The sequence below is a fragment of the Protopterus annectens genome, chromosome 5.part0, assembly GCF_019279795.1.
Source record: "Protopterus annectens isolate FY-2018-M chromosome 5.part0, PAN1.0, whole genome shotgun sequence".
Lineage (NCBI taxonomy): Eukaryota > Metazoa > Chordata > Ceratodontiformes > Protopteridae > Protopterus > Protopterus annectens.
In genome coordinates, this window is record NC_056735.1 from 1,280,585,841 (window position 1) to 1,280,604,070 (window position 18,230).

Consider the following 18,230-nt stretch of genomic DNA (forward strand, 5'->3'; position numbering starts at 1 on the left):
CTCTGGCTAAGCTGTCATTCCCTAGGGCAAACAGCCTAGTGTTGCCCTCTACACCCATATGTTTAATTGTCAAATGCACATTATTTGTTGCTGATAGACTGTTTGCACGTCTTTATTGCCATAGCATTCCCTGTTTGTATGAACAACTTGTGCATCTGCGGAAGATGTTTGCATATGGGAGGGATCCACTATATCACGTATGTCTCTGTAGTCATTTAACTGTGTGCACTGGGCAGACTGCTGTAATGTGGTTGGTTCCTAGAATAACACGTAAAAATACCAGATATGTGTGGCCAACTGCTAAACTGAGATTTGGCCTAAGTGTGTGAGCATTCCCAATTCAGCCTTCCCATGGCATGTTGTCTGACATATGTCTCATTTATCCAAGTGTGTGAGCATGCCCAGTGTGAGCATTCCATATGTTGAACTCTGCAGCCCACCACATTTGTGGATGAGTGTGAACTTAAACAAATATCTCCCGTTTATGGTTGTGTGTTGTGTGTCATGTTGTGTAGTTACTGTACAACTGCTTTGTGTGTGAACACAACAGGATTACACTGTGCCTGCAGGGTTTGCATGGGATACTTTGCATACAGTTGTCAACATCCTTTCACACTGACCTAACACTGTAGTACTGTATAGTGTACTGGCTCAGTACTTTGACTGTGGTGGACAGTATCCTGGGCTTTAGTGCTATCACTGCTTTACGTTTCGATAGTGAGCACAACAGCCTGGTTAGGGGCCAGTTGTGTACATCTGACCATGCTGCAGTCTGTTCAGATATGAACTACTTAAACCAGGCTTGTCCAACATTGGTAGTGTATTCCACAACATAGGTGTACATTTGCAAACACTAGCGATGTGCCCTAGTCCATTTCTAATGCTAGTCGGAGAGTGTGTTTGTCCTTCGACACACATTGTAAGTGGAGTTTGCCATGACATATGTCATGGTTAGTATACTGTGCCTCTGTCTACCTGTGACATGACAGTGATACTCAGGATAAAGCTACCATCTCCCATCCACTCATCAAGATTCCTATAGAGGAAAATCGATAAGTGACTCTATGGGTAGCCTGTACTGGGAGTTTACTCATGGGTGGGGGTGGCTTCTGTGTTATGGATCATGCAGTACAGCTTGTCCTATGTAAGTCAGTGCTGGGGTTCAGGTCTCTCATGTGCATAGCTCACTGCCATTCAGATTGTACAAGGTGCAGCATGTTTATTGATACCAGCAACACAGGCAACACATGGCATCTGTGCAAGCTCTTTGATACTCCAGGTGAGGTACTGTTGGGGACTTTACGGTTGATAGAGGTGTCTGCTGAGGTACATCCCACAGGGGCTATTGTAGTCAATTGTAACACTGATGAAGGATGACTGCAGAGCCACAATGACCTCCCCTTATCTAGATCTGACAACCTTCATGATTAGGTGGGTATATGGTATGTTTCTGTAAACACTACAGCACATGTTTGTCCAATGCAGGATATCTATCACCTTGTGTCCCCAGGTCTCTCATTACATGTTAAGTACGTAATGGGTTAACACATATGTGGTAATTGGTGGGCACTTACTGTATATCCACGGGGGTTGACTATACACTTTTCTGCAATTAGCTTGCTGACATGGCTATGGCACCAGTTGTCTGTTTCTATGTGGCCCTTTTGTGGGATGCTTGTGTCAGCTGGTGGATCATATATGGTGAGCAGTTTGTAGTCCTCTGCAAACATGTTCAGACACAGTCCTTCCATGCTGGCCTGTACCTATGGGACATATATACCAGACGAGGGAGATCCCAGGACCAAGCCTTGTGGGATGCCAGTTATATCTGGTTTGTAGTCTGACATGGCTGCAGCATGTCTGACCATGTCTGTTCTGCCCTTGGTCTGGTTTGCAACCCCTCTACTGACATACGGGTTTATATTTAAGCTGGTAAGCTTATCTATAATGAAAACATAGGGTATTGTATAGAAGCCTTTGCAAAGTCCAGCTACGCTGTGTGGACCACATTGCCCTCATCAATGACCTTAATGACTGTTTCAATTGAGTCAAACATGTTTAGGGGCAGGATCTGCACTTAAGAAAGCCACACTGGGTAGGGTCCGGTGTCAGTAGGTCCCCAGTATCTTTATGTCTGCCGTACATGCTGATCCTTTCCATAGCTGTGCAGACCGAGCTTCTCAGGATTCTGGGGTGGTAGTTTTCAGTATCCATTCAGGCAACACCTTTGTTGAGAAGGACCACTGTTGTTGTACATTGCTCTTTGGGTACATATCCTGTGGTAAGGCTGACATTGAGCAGTAGTGTGATTTGGCATTCCATTCGTCTTGAAGTCCATGTTGGACTCAGCCCAGGACACCATCTCATACCATTGCTGCTGTGTGTTTTGCTTTGTAGATGCTGGCTGTTACCTCAGCATCTGCAATGTCAGGGGGCCAGCAGTCTGCTGGGATAGATAGTTTGCATTCTGGGGGGGGGGGGTTTGCACTGCAGCTGTCAGGATGTATGTTGGCAATATGTGTGTGTGTTTGGTATGTTGTTTGTGATATTAGTGTGATTCAGAGCATATCTGTGAATTCCCAACACGGTTCCTACCATCAGTTGTGAAAGCCTTGGGATTATCCTTAGTGTCCTGTACAATTTGTATCTTCATAGGTTCATAGGTTCATACTAGGCTATCCACCCTAGGGCATTTGTTAGCCTAGCCAGAGTGTGTGTGGCTTTTGCCACCCCTTGCTATATGAATATTATGGCCATTTATGATTTGCTTTGCTGTGCCTCTGTCTGGACATGACACAATGAAGACCCTCAGTGTAACTCTACAATCATCCATCCACTTGGCAAGATTCCTGTTGAAGAGTGTCAGTGAGGGGCTCTGCCTAACATGGAGTGGGATTCTGGTCCAGGGTGTGGGGAGCCTCTGGATTATGTATCTGTCCCTCCAGCACATCCTATTTCACTATTTGTTGATGTTGACATCTCTCACTCTCACAGCTCCAATGGCTTTGAGTTTTCTGGGGAGGAGCATGTCCATTAGTCCTGTGTTGGGCATGGCCTTGTACAACAGGCATGCAATGCCTCTGTGTAGGCAGTATGTGACTGCATTCAGCTGGGGTGTCTACAGCCAGGCAGCATATGACATATATTTGAGACCCTTTATCCTCTTGGTGAGGTACCTTTGAGGTCTTTCTAACTGCTGCAGGTGTCAGGTAAGGTACATCCCATATGAGGCATTGTACTAGATTATGGGTGTGATAAGAGAACAGTATAGGGGCACAATGACCTCTGTTGACGTAGATGTGAATCCTTTCATGATACGGTGTCCAATGTAGACAGTCTTCCTAGCCACATTGGCAATGTGAGTGTCACCTAACAGGTTACTGTCCACTTGTGTCCCTAGGTCCCTGATTACTCCTTCCATACATAATAGTTTACCACCTATGTGGTAATTTGTGGTACCTTGTTTGGTATTTGGTGTGATATTCATAATGTTCAGTGTGTTCAGGACGGCTGGGTGGGGTTCCTGTGTGTGAGAGTGTGGTCTGTAGCATGCTACAGACTGTACAGCAGTCTCGCCTACAGTTAGTTGCACATGGGTGGACTCCAATGCCTTGTGCATTGTCAGTTACCTGGACGTATGGGTGTCTGTGCTGAATATGGATACTCACCCTCCTTTTATGTTTTGTTCCAGGTTTTGGGGCCATGACACATGATATGTGGTATAACCTGGTAGTGCTGGTGTGCTGTCAGGAGGCTTGCAGCAGGTTTCTGTCACTGCACAGTCATCGATGTTCTCCATACTGGGGATGGCCTTGGAAGCATGCATATTGGGGTTTACACATCTGGCATTGGTCAGCATTACCCTTATGTTTCTTTACACTTATGTTTTCTAGGGTGGTGGGTTAGTCTTTTCAGCCTTGCCTACAAAAGGCTCTATGGAGGTGGCAAAGGCCTTATCCAATATCCAGACGCCCAGGGGTAACAGGTGCAAGCCATCGCAGGAATAGCTGCGTGGCTTGTCAAGCATGACATCCCAAGCAGACAGACATTGGATCCCGTTGGAATGACACCAGTAAGTGTGCCACTTGCTATGACTGATCATTCCATGTTTGTACTGTGGCATTATTCTTGGTAAGGGTAGGATGCTGCAAACAATGAGTGTCATACCGGCCTGGACTACATAATCAGAGAGCTCATCTATGTCTCTTTTCATGTAGTCTAGGGAGGTACATCTCAGGTCATTCACACCAGCATGGACTATGACTGCATCATATTTCTACTTGCTTTGGAGTGACCTGCATACTTGTGTTATGTGGCGTATTGTGGCAGCCTACAGGCAGCTTACTGTACCCTTTCCCTTGTTCAGTCTGGTGTGCGGGACAGCAGTGTGTCTCGCTATGGAGTCACCTATTACAACTGTATCAGGCATGTTGTTTCTCCTTCTGGCCTGTGACTGTTTGGCACACCAACTTTGTGTACTATGTGTTGCATGTGCTATGTTTGGAGGTTGTTTGATTGGGTGTCTGCTTTAGAGGCCTCTGTTGGTGTGCTGTGTTTGTAATTTGTGCCTCCGGGAATGTTTTTCTGTGTTTATGTCTTTGGTTTGCAGTTGTGATAGGTCTATGTGGGACTGTGTTTGTGGTGTGTGTGTGGTTACCTTCTCTTCCTGACTAGTTTTGGGAGTATTGAGTTGAGGGAGCTCAGCCACCAGTTTGGATAGATGGTTGCATTTCTCACATATATTTGTATTTCTTGGGGGGATTTGTGGGTTGTCTGTGTACTTGGGGCAGATGTAACATTGCCTCAGGATTCACAGATTCAACTTGTTGTGGCTGGCCTTAGTGGATTGTATGTGTGGACATATTTTATTGCCATACTACTGATCAGTGATTACTTCATTGTTTATGTTTGCTCTATCATGTAGTAGCTTCCTCATTCTCTTGCATGGTTTGGTTATGGCTGGTGTCCACCATGCCAGATGCCTGCATGTATGGCATTGTGTCTTGTTTTAATTTAGGATTGCATAATCCAAGCATTCCTGGTAGTGTTCATGGAATGGCTGTATTACAGGTTCTGAGGTGTGGCCCATATTTTGCACCTGCACAGCACCTTTAATGGATTCCACATCAGTTTGGAGGAGTGCAAATATTGCTTTACACATGTTTTCCACTGTGGTTTTCTGGCCAGGGACTGTGGTCAGGATTTGTATATCCAGTGTGATTACTCTATGGTCTGGTTTTACCAGTGAACAATACACTTCTCGTCTTGCCATCCAGTACCCATGTTGCTGATTATCACATCCAGTATGCTTACCCCTCTTGTGGGAGTGGTACGTTGTTCCTGGGCATTTTGGTTTATGGATTCTATGAACTTTTGTCCTACAGTGTTGGAGCTAGTATAATGCTCCCAGTCTATGTCTGGGTATTTTCAGTCACCCAATATAATGTGGTTTGGAGGACTTGATATATTCATGTATTCCAGCATAGGCCAGGCGCAGTTCCTGGTGTTGGGACAGTAGTCTGTAGCAGGCTATAAACTGGGGGGCAGTTTTAGCCACTGTTACTTGACCATGGCTAGTCCATGCTGCTTCTTGTTGTGGTACCAGCATGGGGTGTGGTTATCCTTGACAATTATTGCTAGTCACCCTCCTTTTGTAGCTTGTTCCATGTTTTGAGGCTGTACAGCACAGTATGAGGTGTAACCTGGTAGTGTTAGGGTGCTGTTGTGAGCCTTGACTCAGTTTTCTGTTACAGCACAGATATCAACATTCTCCATACTGGGTGAGTTTAGACTGCATGCATCTTGCTGTTTCGACTTATCCCTTATCTTATTCTTATCCCTTCTGATACCTATGGAGGTAGGTTTGTGTTTTGAGCCTTACCTATTCATGGCACGCTGTGGGTAACAACAGCTTTTGCCAGTATCCATACAGCCTGCACTGATAGGTGCACGCCAGTCCTAGCAGGTGGAGCATCATGTCATGCTCAGCATGTCATCCCAGGCTGGCACACATTGGATCCCCTTTGACTAACTGCGATACTTCAGTCAATTATTGCCCTTGATCATCTCATTGTCATATTGTGGCATGATGCTTGGTGAGGGTTGGATGTTTGTCAGGGTCCTCAGGTGTGCATATAGTACATGGTGTTACATTACTTAACACATTGCATTCATGCCTCAGGTGGTGCTGCAGGGCTGCCTCTGTCAGATGCACATATTACACTCCCTGTACATGTTTGTGAGCAGGTCATGTCATTTTAGGCATCCCTGTTATTATCTGAGTGAGTCAGAGGGGGTATCATTCCCAGGGTTCCTACTGAGCCAGTGTATGTGCTATGCGTTGCCTCTTTGCCAAGGCCAGGGCATACTGGGCATGCCTCCTTCTGCCTACTGGTGCAGGCTCAGGTTGTTCCTCCTCCGAGTCACGCTTTGCCTGTGATGGCCTTGGCAATGGTGGGGGGCTGTTTGTCCCGGCCCTATGCTGGTCCTGCTGCAGCTGTTTTCGCAAGATCATATTATGTAGCATAGCACATACCATGACAATTTGGGTACATGTAGTTGGTGTGTACTGCAAGGCTGCACCAGATGTGTCCAGACACCAGAACCGTGACTTGAGCAGCCCAAACATACGCTCTATTACATTACGTGTTTGTGCGTGTGCCTCATTATGGCGTTCCTGTTCAGGTGTGTGTGCATTTCTGATGGGTGTCATCAGCCACGGCTCCAGTGCATAACCTGCATCCCCCACTAGGTGTCCGTGCGGGATGTCCCCATTGGCAAATGTCTGGTACAGCTGCGTCAAATGCCAGATGTGGGAATCATGGTAGCTCTCAGGCCAGCCAGCACACACATTCATTATTATGCCCTGGGCATCACACACGACCTGGCAATTGATGGTGGGGAAGCCCTTGTGGTTGATGTATGCCCTACTCACCGGCTGGTGCTTTGATGCGTATATGCGTGCAGTCTATTGCACCCACTACCTCAGGGTATTCCGCTATTTGCTGGAAGAGACGCATATTGCTGGCCAATACCTCACAGGCATTGGGGAAATATACATGATCACCGACATGTGTTGACATGGCATCCAGGAACTGGTGCAGTACCCTGGAGGCTGATGCCTGTGATATCCCCATCATATCACCAGTTGGTCTCTGGAAGGTACCTGTTGCTAGTATTCTTAGGCCAACACATACCTTGGTTTCCACTGGGATGGGTTCCCTCTGTTGGTTCTGTGTGTGAGGCGTGGCCTGCACAGCTCCACTATTTGCTGCAGGAGGTCTCTGTCCACTCTATAGCACTCTACTATCTCCAGCTCATGTAACCCGGGGTAGGTGACCCTGGGCCTGTACACTCTTCTCCGTCTCCTCACTGTGGGTTGTCTGGCACCATCTGCATTGTCACCACCCTCAGCAAGTCGCCTATGTCTCATTATGACAGCTATGGCAGCCCCTAACATTTCTGCTCTGAGTTCAGCTTTTTCAGTTTAAACTTCTAATAGCTTACTCCTGTCTTGCAGTGTCTCTTGAGAGAAACATCTTGCACTGCTGTTTGCAGATTTTTAACTGTTGGGCTGAGCTACTCTTCTGCCTGTGTAATTGCCTGCTTCTAATTGTTTTCACCTGCTAGCTCCAGCAGTATTCCCTGCTAGCTTCCTACTAATTATGTTTCTTCCTTTTTCCTTTCTGTTTCCTCAGGGGGGAGCAGCGTGTATACCAGCAGAAACATGCTCACAGTGGCTTACATGCGCGCACACATGCTTACACGGCTCAGAATCGTCTTATTTGGGTTAAAACGCGTGCACACCTACTCAAGCAGTGTTACAGCTCTGCCAACAGGCTTCTACATGCTAAGTCTGCCCTACACGCGCACACACCCACGCAAACAGTGTTAAACATCTCCCAACAGGCTCCCACATGCTCAGTCTGCCTTACATGCGTGCACACTGTCTTACTCACACTTCATGGCGCGCACATGTGTGCATGCACGCCCAGCAAGAAACTTTGGTGTAGGCAACAGTGTACACCTTCCATTTCTTGACTTTCTCATGCTTATCTAGTGGCACACCTCTTTCCATGATATCTGTCTGACATCTGTCATGTAACTCTGACCTCCAATGAACTGCATTTCTTTCTACCATTCCCCCCTGTGATGTCACCTATCTCCTATTCTGTTCCTCTCCCTTCTGTAACTCTTACACTACTCAGAATGTGCTCATTTGCTATGTGACAGTGGAATTCAGTATCCTAACACTCATTTGCATCAGATTGCCTACTAATGCTTAGTTACATCTCTTAGACTCAGCTTCCCCCCTTAGCAACCACTACACAGTGGCCATGTTGTTTTTGGTCTGCTGGTCCCTGCATTGAAATTCCATGTATTGCATAAAACCCACATTTCTGGGTTTATAACCTTCATTTTTATATTTTATACAGCGCAGCCCGTTTGCGCGGGGCTGCGCTGGGTTTAAACATCGGCGATCGCCGAAAAAAAAAAATATATTTTTAATATATTTGCATCAGGTTACCTTGCCAATGGCCACATATTTGGCCATTGGCATGCTGCCTGACACATATGCACCCTTTATTTGGAGCTGACATGGCTCCATTGCAGTTTTTGCAGAAACGTACTCAGTTGTCAACTGAGTACATTTCTGCAGCTAAAACGGCTCTTACACGGGCTGTTCTGGGCTTCCTGGATCACTAATCATCCTCATTTGCATGCTATTCGGCTGCAAGTGAGGTGATTAGCTTATCCACGCCCACTCCGTGTAAGAGACGTTTTAGCTTGTCTCTTACATGGACTTTGGGCTGTTCCTGGATCCCGAAGGCTGCATGGAGTCTTACACTACTCTTAGGCTCCATGCAAGCCTTCGTGAATCCTGCCCATAGATATATATAATTTGCAGGGGATGTAGGGTGCCCCCTGCAAAAATGTTAAAAAGAAACTCAATCATTTGGTCTCTTCAATATTTTTTTTCGAGTTTCTGAAAACTCGATCAGCTGATAGGGATATATATATATATATATATATATATATATATATATATATATATATATATATATATATATATATACATATGATGTAACTCTCTACCTATCATTTCAGGAATATATTTGCTTGCATCTTATGCTCCTTAGCCATTTACTATGCAAGTAATAAAATCCAAATCTCATCAGAAATGCAACTCCTTAGCCCTGTCTTAACAAAAGGTAAGAAAAAGTTAGTAAATGCGTAGTAATAAACAATTTATAATAAGAGAAGTGCTAAAACCCTCCCAAACTGCTACCCCATCCAAATAAATACAAAATAAAATAAATAAAGCCACTAGAATCCAAGTCTGTGATTTGATTATAAAAAAGATAAAAATAATGAAAGATAAAATAAATAAAAAGGTCACAACCGGCCACTTGGAAAATCTGATTAACAGCGAAAATGAACCTAATCATGAATAATTAGACTACTTAAAAATGTTATAAAAGAATGATGACATTAAGAAATCCTTATTTAACTCCAGAGCCATAACTAGGGCAGGATGAATGGAACAGTTACCTGGACTCAAGTTGTAAGAGGCCACAGCTGGTAGGTTACAATGGTGTGAGAGTAAAATAACAGCATTGATTTAAATGAATGTTGATGCTACAATTACATCTCAGCTGGAGCATTGAAGTACTTGGCAATTACAATTTTAACAAGCAAACAAGCACCTTGCTACATTTGCAGCTTTTCAGCTTTGAGAAGAGCTTTTTCTAATTACTATTATTGTTTTTTTTTTTTTTTTTTGCTTCCCGGTTTTAAGTTGGGAGGTCTTGTCAGTCTGTGCATCTGCTCAGGTACCAAACAAGCTAGTTATGGTTCTGCAGAATAACAAAAGCTTGCCTGACACATTAAAATACATTAAAAATCACAAATGAATTAGTACAGAGAACAATCCATTGGATAATCTGTTTGCAAAAACCTGCATAAGCTATGTATAACCTAATTGACTAAATTGCAGGACTATAATTACTGAATTCCATTGAAATGAAAGGAAAACTGTAATTCAGACACAGAAAAAAAAAATAAAGTGCAAAAGGACAAAGTGAATATGTGAGGGGCAAATCTGTGTGATACATGAAATGTCATGTACTGTAAGATTATATAACTTAGGTTTTCACTTTCGGTAAGCCATATATGACAAAAACTCATTCTCTAATCATACAGTAATGATATTTCATGTATCATATGACATAGATACAGATGTGTAGGCACTCATATATAAATATATAAAATGAGCACATGCATATTTACATATGTGAAGAGAGATATAAATAAAGGGAAATACAGATTAGACTTAAAGATGAGACTGGGGGCCATCATATTCTATAGCTCCCGGAAGTATGTTAGGCTCTGATGTAAGCTTAATGACCTATGAACAGAGAAAAACATAGTGTCCATAGGAACATAGGAACTTGTGAACAATACTCAGTAAATGATAACTCAGTAAATGATAAGAGAATAATAGCCCTATACAGCTTTAAATAAGACACACTTAAAAGATTGTGCCACCCATTATGAGTACTTAATAGTGCCCCCTTCCAAATTAAGCAGTGTCATACATCAGTACCCTTGTTTAAATTTGTGTCTACCCATCCAAACATCTTTAAAGGCAGAGAAAGTAATACTTTTCTAGACCTATAGTGGCAACTTATTCCAGCAAATTGAGTTAGGAACCTATCCCTCCAGTGAGTCTTATCTGTTGATTTAAATTTAGATCCCTAGAATGGATGTTTCTAGAGCCACTGGTTTTGTGAAGAGATAAGAGGTCAATTTTGATTGGGTCTTTCATGGTTTGAAAGGCTAGACGTGTTACCTTGGAGCAGATGGTAGGCTACTAAGTATAAGGAGAGCTATGCTAATCTGTTGGGATAGTTGAAAGATTTAAGGCCTTTAATTTATTTGGTTAAAAAAATCACTGGGGCCCTTCCAGCTGAGTGACGTACTTGGATTTGTACATATCAAGCAGGACACTTCATTCAATGTTGGTCTTATGAGGGAATATTACAGTGGTAAGATAAGTTCTTTGGTTCCAGAAGATATTCCCTTGGATATTATCTGAAACAGATAGAAGGATTTTCCAACTTTGACGGGAAATATTGTGATTAAATGAAAGAGGTAGTTGGCTACATAAATATACAGGTACCTTATTACTGCATCTGTTTAACGATAACAGTTACTTATAACATACGAGGTAGGAACAGTTGCTTTTTTGATGAACACCACTCTACTGTATTTTTTTGAATTTAGCTTGAGAGTGTTTTCAGTTCACCAGTTATGTTCATATTTCAAGCACTTTTGGAGTAGTTTAGTATCAGTGGATGAGCAGATAACAGTGTCTAGCTTGCAAACGTTGACAAACTTGGTCGACCACACTTCAAGGATATTCGCTTATATGTCTGGAAAATAAATACCAAACAGGAGAGGGCCTAGCATGAATTCCCATGGTACTCCACTAATTATTACTCTTTTATGTTCAGAGAGGGTAGCAGAAAGTTACATGGGATCTGTTAGATAGCCAGGTTATAACCCAGAGGACAATATAAGGGCTTACATTGTTTGCCTAACTGTCCAACAATACCAGAATGGGGATAGTTTCTAAAATCTTGGCCAGGTCAGCATAAGCTTTCACAGAGTTACTACTGTCCACAGAAATCTATGTCCTTTTCATAAAAGAAGACTAATAGATGAGTGGCACCCATGTTATAATTATTCAAATATATCAAAATAATGCAGGTGGTAGAGTGCGTTGCATGATGTTACCTGTGGTTTTGTTCCCATATATAAGGTGGTAGAGTGCGTTGCATGATGTTACCTGTGGTTTTGTTCCGATATATAAGGTGGTAGAGTGCGTTGCATGATGTCGGCTGTGGTTTTGTTCCCATATATAAGGTGGCATCCTATGTTCCTTGTTCTTTTCTGATAGGCAAGCTCTAAAGTCATACAACACTCACCAGTCACCTCTCTACTGAGCCATAGCTGGCTTGTCTGTCAACTTGCGTAGAACTGGTAAAAAAGAAGGTGTTGGTACCACAAATGCATATGAGGTGAGACTTCTTCAAGTAATATCCACAAACGGAGTAAACGAACAGTACTTTAATTAAGAACAATTTACGTAAAACACTACAAGCGTTTTTCGTTCAGCACAGTGTCCGAACTTCTTCAGACAAACACTGGCGCTACCAACAGCCTGTGTTTAAATAATGAATTGGTTGTAACATCATTAATTCATTAAATCAATTAAATAAATTAATTTAACCTGATTAAAAAACAAACACTGTATCCTGTATATACAAAACTCTCCAGTCAGTATTTAAAGTGTATGTCTACTTTCTTCTCACACTTTAAATATAAACTTATGATAAAATCAGTAATCATATCATTAATGTAAACTTGTTTCGTATAAAGCTATAAATCCAAACCAAGCCTTCATGAAATAAAGGCTTGGAAACTTGTTCTACAAGTCAAGAAACAGTCATTTCTTTTTTTCTTTTTTTCTAAAAAATAGTTGTTACAAAAAAGAAAACAAACTTGCGTAGAACCCCATCTGACAATCATGCTGCCTGACAGCTTGCACTTGTGGCAGCTGCAAGACGTGGCTCAAAATGAAGAGCTAGGACTTTTTTGCTTGATTACTGCATAGCCCCCATAAGAGGGAAGTTGTGTTCATGTACGGATTCACATTGTGGGCCTTCATGATGCACCCACCTCCTCTTTTTTCGGCCCTTTATCTTCTTTGGAAAACCATACTTTTCTGCTGTGGTGCCCTCACCAATTACTGGTGTGAAAAATCAAAATGCTTCTCACTCTTGTCTGGGTTTTATAAATAATATACCTCCTTTACTCCACTTTCTCACACTTCTCTTTATGTGTACTATTCTTATTCCTCTTTAATACCTTACCTATTCTTGAGTTGACCACTTATGCACCACTGCACTTCAAATATACTTCCAAATTTTATTCTCCCTGCTTTATAACCCCTCTTAACCCTACACATTAACATGTACTATATATACTCCATGTTGGGTTCAAAGTATTTGATCCCCCTGCATCAGAGAACTCATTCCTTTGTAGTTTTAATACATTTCATCTCACCCATTGTCCACAGAAATGTCTTAATTGCATCTCAGCTACATTCAGTTCATTTATTTACTGTATCTAAAGTTGTCTGGTGTTGCTTAACTGAATCACAGTACAGGGAAAACAGTATGCTCCTCACTCCATTTTCCCTCCTCTCACCCACCTACATCACCATGTGCTTATCCCTTGTTTTCCCAAATTTATTCATTCTTAAAATACCCCATTTTAATGGTAGGAACATTAAAATCAATTGGAATTGCTAGAGGCCTAGATTTTGTCAAACAGCACAAACATATCTGTTTATACCCGAAGCTGTGCTGAGCATATCAGACATCTCTTCTCCACTGCAAGAGTCAACATGCATCAAGTATTTCTCCCCTGCTATATTCAACATGAATCTAGTATTTAGAAAAGATAAATCAAGTCCTAAATGCAGAGGTGACAAACTTTCTCTTTAGGTAGAGCTAATCAGTCTATTACCATCTGATTGTTTCATAAGAATGAGAGCTTATTTAAGCTGTAATTTCTGAATTTTATTACCACAGAAAGCTACTTGGCTGAAGGGAAATAATAATACTATCAGGAGGCAGCAGCTACTTAGTTCATGCAATAAGCTTTAAATTTGGAATTGCTAGTTCCAACTCCTTAGGCTGATATCCTGATCTGCTTACTATGTCCTTTATTGTTTTGCCTGACAGGCTATTGGTATCAGCATAAACCACAACATATGTCCTTCCCTACCATTTGGTAACAAGTTTTGCCTTCTCTCCTGTCTCACTACATCTGAGCCCCAAAACCAGTTTCAACATAATCTGATCTCTCCTGCCACTTTTGCCAAGTAACTTAATATCCATGCTGGCTGAGACCGTAATCACCAAATCTCTTTTTTACTCTCTCCCTCACTCCATATTGGCCTTTTTCTGCTTTCTGTCCCTTCTCAATAGCCTGGTATGCAAACTTTCCCTCCACTGATTTACTATCCCCATTCCTCCACACTGTCTGTGCTGAGTGTTCCACTCCCTTAGAGGTATCTGATTCCTTTCCCATCCCTCCCTTCTACATTATTCTAGCAAATTATTTTCAGTATTTTGTTCCTTTTCCCATCTGTGCCTCCCATATTGCTGAATGCTTTTCTCTACTCACTTCTCTTTTGAGTTGTGCCAAAACTCACTGTAATTGAATTTTATTACCCAAGAAAGCTACTTGGCTGAAGGGATATAATAATACTATCTGGAGGCAGTAGCTACTTAGTTCACGCAATAAGCTTTAAATTTGGAATTGCTAGTTCCAACTCCTTATGGAAAATATGGCCACCTCTGGGTCTGTCTGTCTTTCATCATTTGTCATTGTAACAAGAACCTACCCATCAACCTTGGATTTCTTTTTCTAGTTCTGTTTTTTCATGGATGAATCTCTCACTCCATCCTTTCTTCTTCTTTTTTTTGTCTTATTAATTGCCTGTTTTTATTTGACAAGCTTCTGCCCATATCCCCCTATCATCTGCCTTTCTTACCTTTTACTTCTTCCTTATGACATCCTATTCACTAGCCAACTGTTGCTTCCTCCCTGCTCTATTCCACACTTTATAACCCTACTAGCCAGCCCACTACCATCTCTGGTACACATATTCTACCTAAAAATTCCCCCATTCCCCAGCAGACATCAGACCCTTTGCCATCCCAAAGCTGCTTGAGCTAATCTTCTGCAGGACATGATGAGCACATCACGTCTCCTTGACACTGTTCTCGCAGAACCCCCTACTATCTACTTATCTATTTAATCAATCTGTCTATCTATCTGTTTATGTATATGTGTCTGTTGGTGTGGGTGTGTGTGTATTCCTTAAAAATGAATGTTTTATATATTGAATGTAAAAAAATTGTCATAAAGTACTGCCTCCACAAATAGTCAAAATATGTTTTTTTCCTGCACTCCTGTATGCATCACCCTTATTTACAAACTTGCAAATCACTCAGCAAACACACACAGGACTCAAACTTAGTGAAAGTTTTGAAACATGAGGAGAAAAAATCTAAGATGACTTCCCCGTTCAGTCTAGCAGAAGCATATCGACATCAAGCAGAAATGGAAATCAAACCAGAAGTAGATAAAAGTCAGACGGCAAAGGAATGTGCCAAAAAGCAAAAGAAAGAATATAAGGTGAAGGATCAGATGAGAAGGCAAGAAATGTGGAAAATGCATAAATACAGTTGCAAGTGTAGAAAACTTCTGGAAGAACCCCATGTTGATCAGGATTGAATGCAAGAATGGTTAAGGAGAGGTGAAATCAAACTAAAAGATGAAAGGTTTATATTGGAAGCCCAAGACAGTGGGCTATGCACATGTTGGTTTACAAAGTCCATTGAACATGTGGGAGAAACAGACAAATGTAGCCTTTGTAAAACAGAATTAGAAACAGTCCCACACCTTGTTGCTGGTTGTGACATACTAATGGCAGAAGCACTGTATACTGAAAGGCATAATAATCTGGCAAGACTGTTGCACTGAGGATTGTATAAACAGTATGGTATTGAAGTAGCTGAGAAACACTGGAAACATGAGCCACACGGCATCATAGAAAATGATGAAGTCTACATCACATGGGATCAACTATTGCCAACAGTTCAAAAGATAGATGCTAGAAAACCAGCTATAGTGGTCCATGAAAAGAAGACAAAAGTAGCATTGATCATTAAAATCACTACACCCAGTGACTACAGTGTCTTGCGTACAGAGAGACACAAAGTCATAAAATATCAGGATTTGCAGGCAGAAATAAGAGCAATGTGGAAGAAAGATACTCAGATGGTTCCAATAGTAGTAGAAGCAATGGGTCTTATAAAAAAGAATCTACAGTCATATTTAGATATGCTACCAGTACATTTAACTCCATATTAATTGCAGAAGGACTCATTACTGGGCACATTATGGGTGCTGTAATGAGCACTTCTGGCTGACATCAAAGATTGAAACAATACTAATTTCATGAACTTCAATCTTACTTTAACTTAGGAATGAGGTCCATTCTCATCATAGTAATAGAAACACAAAAGATTTGGAGAAATTAAAAAAGGGACAATCAACGTTAGAGGCATGCTACAACAAAGTAACAAAATTTGCTACAAACCTCTCATATAGAAGTCTCCAGTGTCTTGCCTCAAAACAAATACACTGGTTAGGACTACTATAACACCTTATCTACACCCAGCTAATCACAGATCATAACTTTATCTACAATCCTGATAATTGCCCCCCACCAAAAAAAACAAAAACATCCTTCAGCTGCATTCACCATGTAGTTTTGCTCCAGTGAAAGAACTTCTTTTGGCCACAACACAGTCATGCTCTGTATTCCAGTTCTGTCACCAAACTCTGAAACAAGTTACCACTTACACTAAAACATATAAATTCAAAGGTTTTAAACCCAAATTAAAACAACACCTGATTGACTCCTGGCTGTGCATGTTTACTTCACCTGGACAACGTGGAAACTTCAAATCACTGTCATGTCTATAAGACACCTGGCTTATTGACACCTTAAGCACACACAAGTCAATTGCACAGCTGAACTAACTCACCCCAGTTTCTCTACAAATGTCTCCCTTTTTCCTCCAGTTTCCCTAAATTAACATCTTTCTTTCTCATCTCTCCCTACCAGCCCTTCTCCATTTCTCCCTGTTTTCTCCTTTGTCCCTTACTTTGCCTCCATTGTATTTCACCCAAGCTGAGGCTGAAATTGGTCAGTATTGATCAGTGCACTACCCTGGTAAATGAATATACATAAATAAATAAATATCCTTTCTGTAACATACTATTTTAATGTTGGACAAACTGAATATCACTCTTAAGGATCTTTATATAAATACCATGCTTCCTTGGAATTTTACATATTAGACCATTTGTCAGTGTTGTTTGTTATTAATGTATTGTAACATTAGAACCCTATATATATTAGACCAATATTGCATATTGTCTTTATTTTTATTGTAGTGATTTTCTTAGAAACCCTGTGTATTAGAACACTACTGAATGCATTTTTATTCTTATTGTTTGGAGCTTTTCTCCACTGAAAGGGACTTTTCTTGTCTAGCTGATCTATCCTGCTCAACGTTAATATCTTAATCTTTCAATATTAACTCTTAGAGAAGACCTCAGGGTCTAAATTACAAGGCAACAGTTATAAACAAGTATAAACAAGTATAAATAAATTGAAACCCAGTAAATGCATACAGTTGTAATAGCTGTAACAAGCCAACCATATTTAAACTGTAACTACACCAACAAGATCCTAAGTAATTATTCCAAAAGTTAACAAACATAGCTTAATAAGTTCAAGAACAAAACCAAACACACATTTTAGTTGTAGCTGAAGCCAATCAAAAGCTTGTTTTTGTTACTGCTCTAATTGCTCTAACAATATCAGAAAAAAATAGACGTAGAAAGTCTAAAAATCTAAATCGTTGCATGATGTACTGCTTCACAAAATTCCTGAATATGAACTGCCAATATAGTTCAAAGAAGTATCACCCTGCAAATATCGTGCTAGATGGGGTGTTGCGTCCTTGACTGATAGACTCAAGTGGCAGACTGATTGCCACATGCATGAGCTATCAAAAAAGCATGAGAATTCAAAATTAATAATTGATTACAAAGTTAATAATAGGAAAGGAAAGATGAAAAGAAAAAGGTAATAGGTAGTGATTTTCTGTTGTTATACAATGGGATTACATTAATTTTTCCAATTTATTTGTGGTTTGGATTTATTCATTTGCAGCACAAAAATCTAACTGAACATAAACAGAAATAAATGTTATAAGAGGGATTGTCTCCTGCTCCTTAATCCCCTGCCATATTACAACAGAAATAGTTAAGTGATGTCTGTTATGTTGTGTTTACACATCTCTGTCTGTTGTTGCTCTTGGTTCAGTATTTAGTGCAAACTGTGTCATTTGGGTTTAACATCTTTTAAATTGTGTTAATGTTTTATGTGTACTTCTTGGGGTGAGAAAGAGAGTGGTAAGGTACAAACTGAATGTTGTTTGCTCTTCAGCAAGTGACTCCGCCACTCAAGATCTGTATTCATGCAATGAGACAGGTGAGGTTGAGGTTTGCTG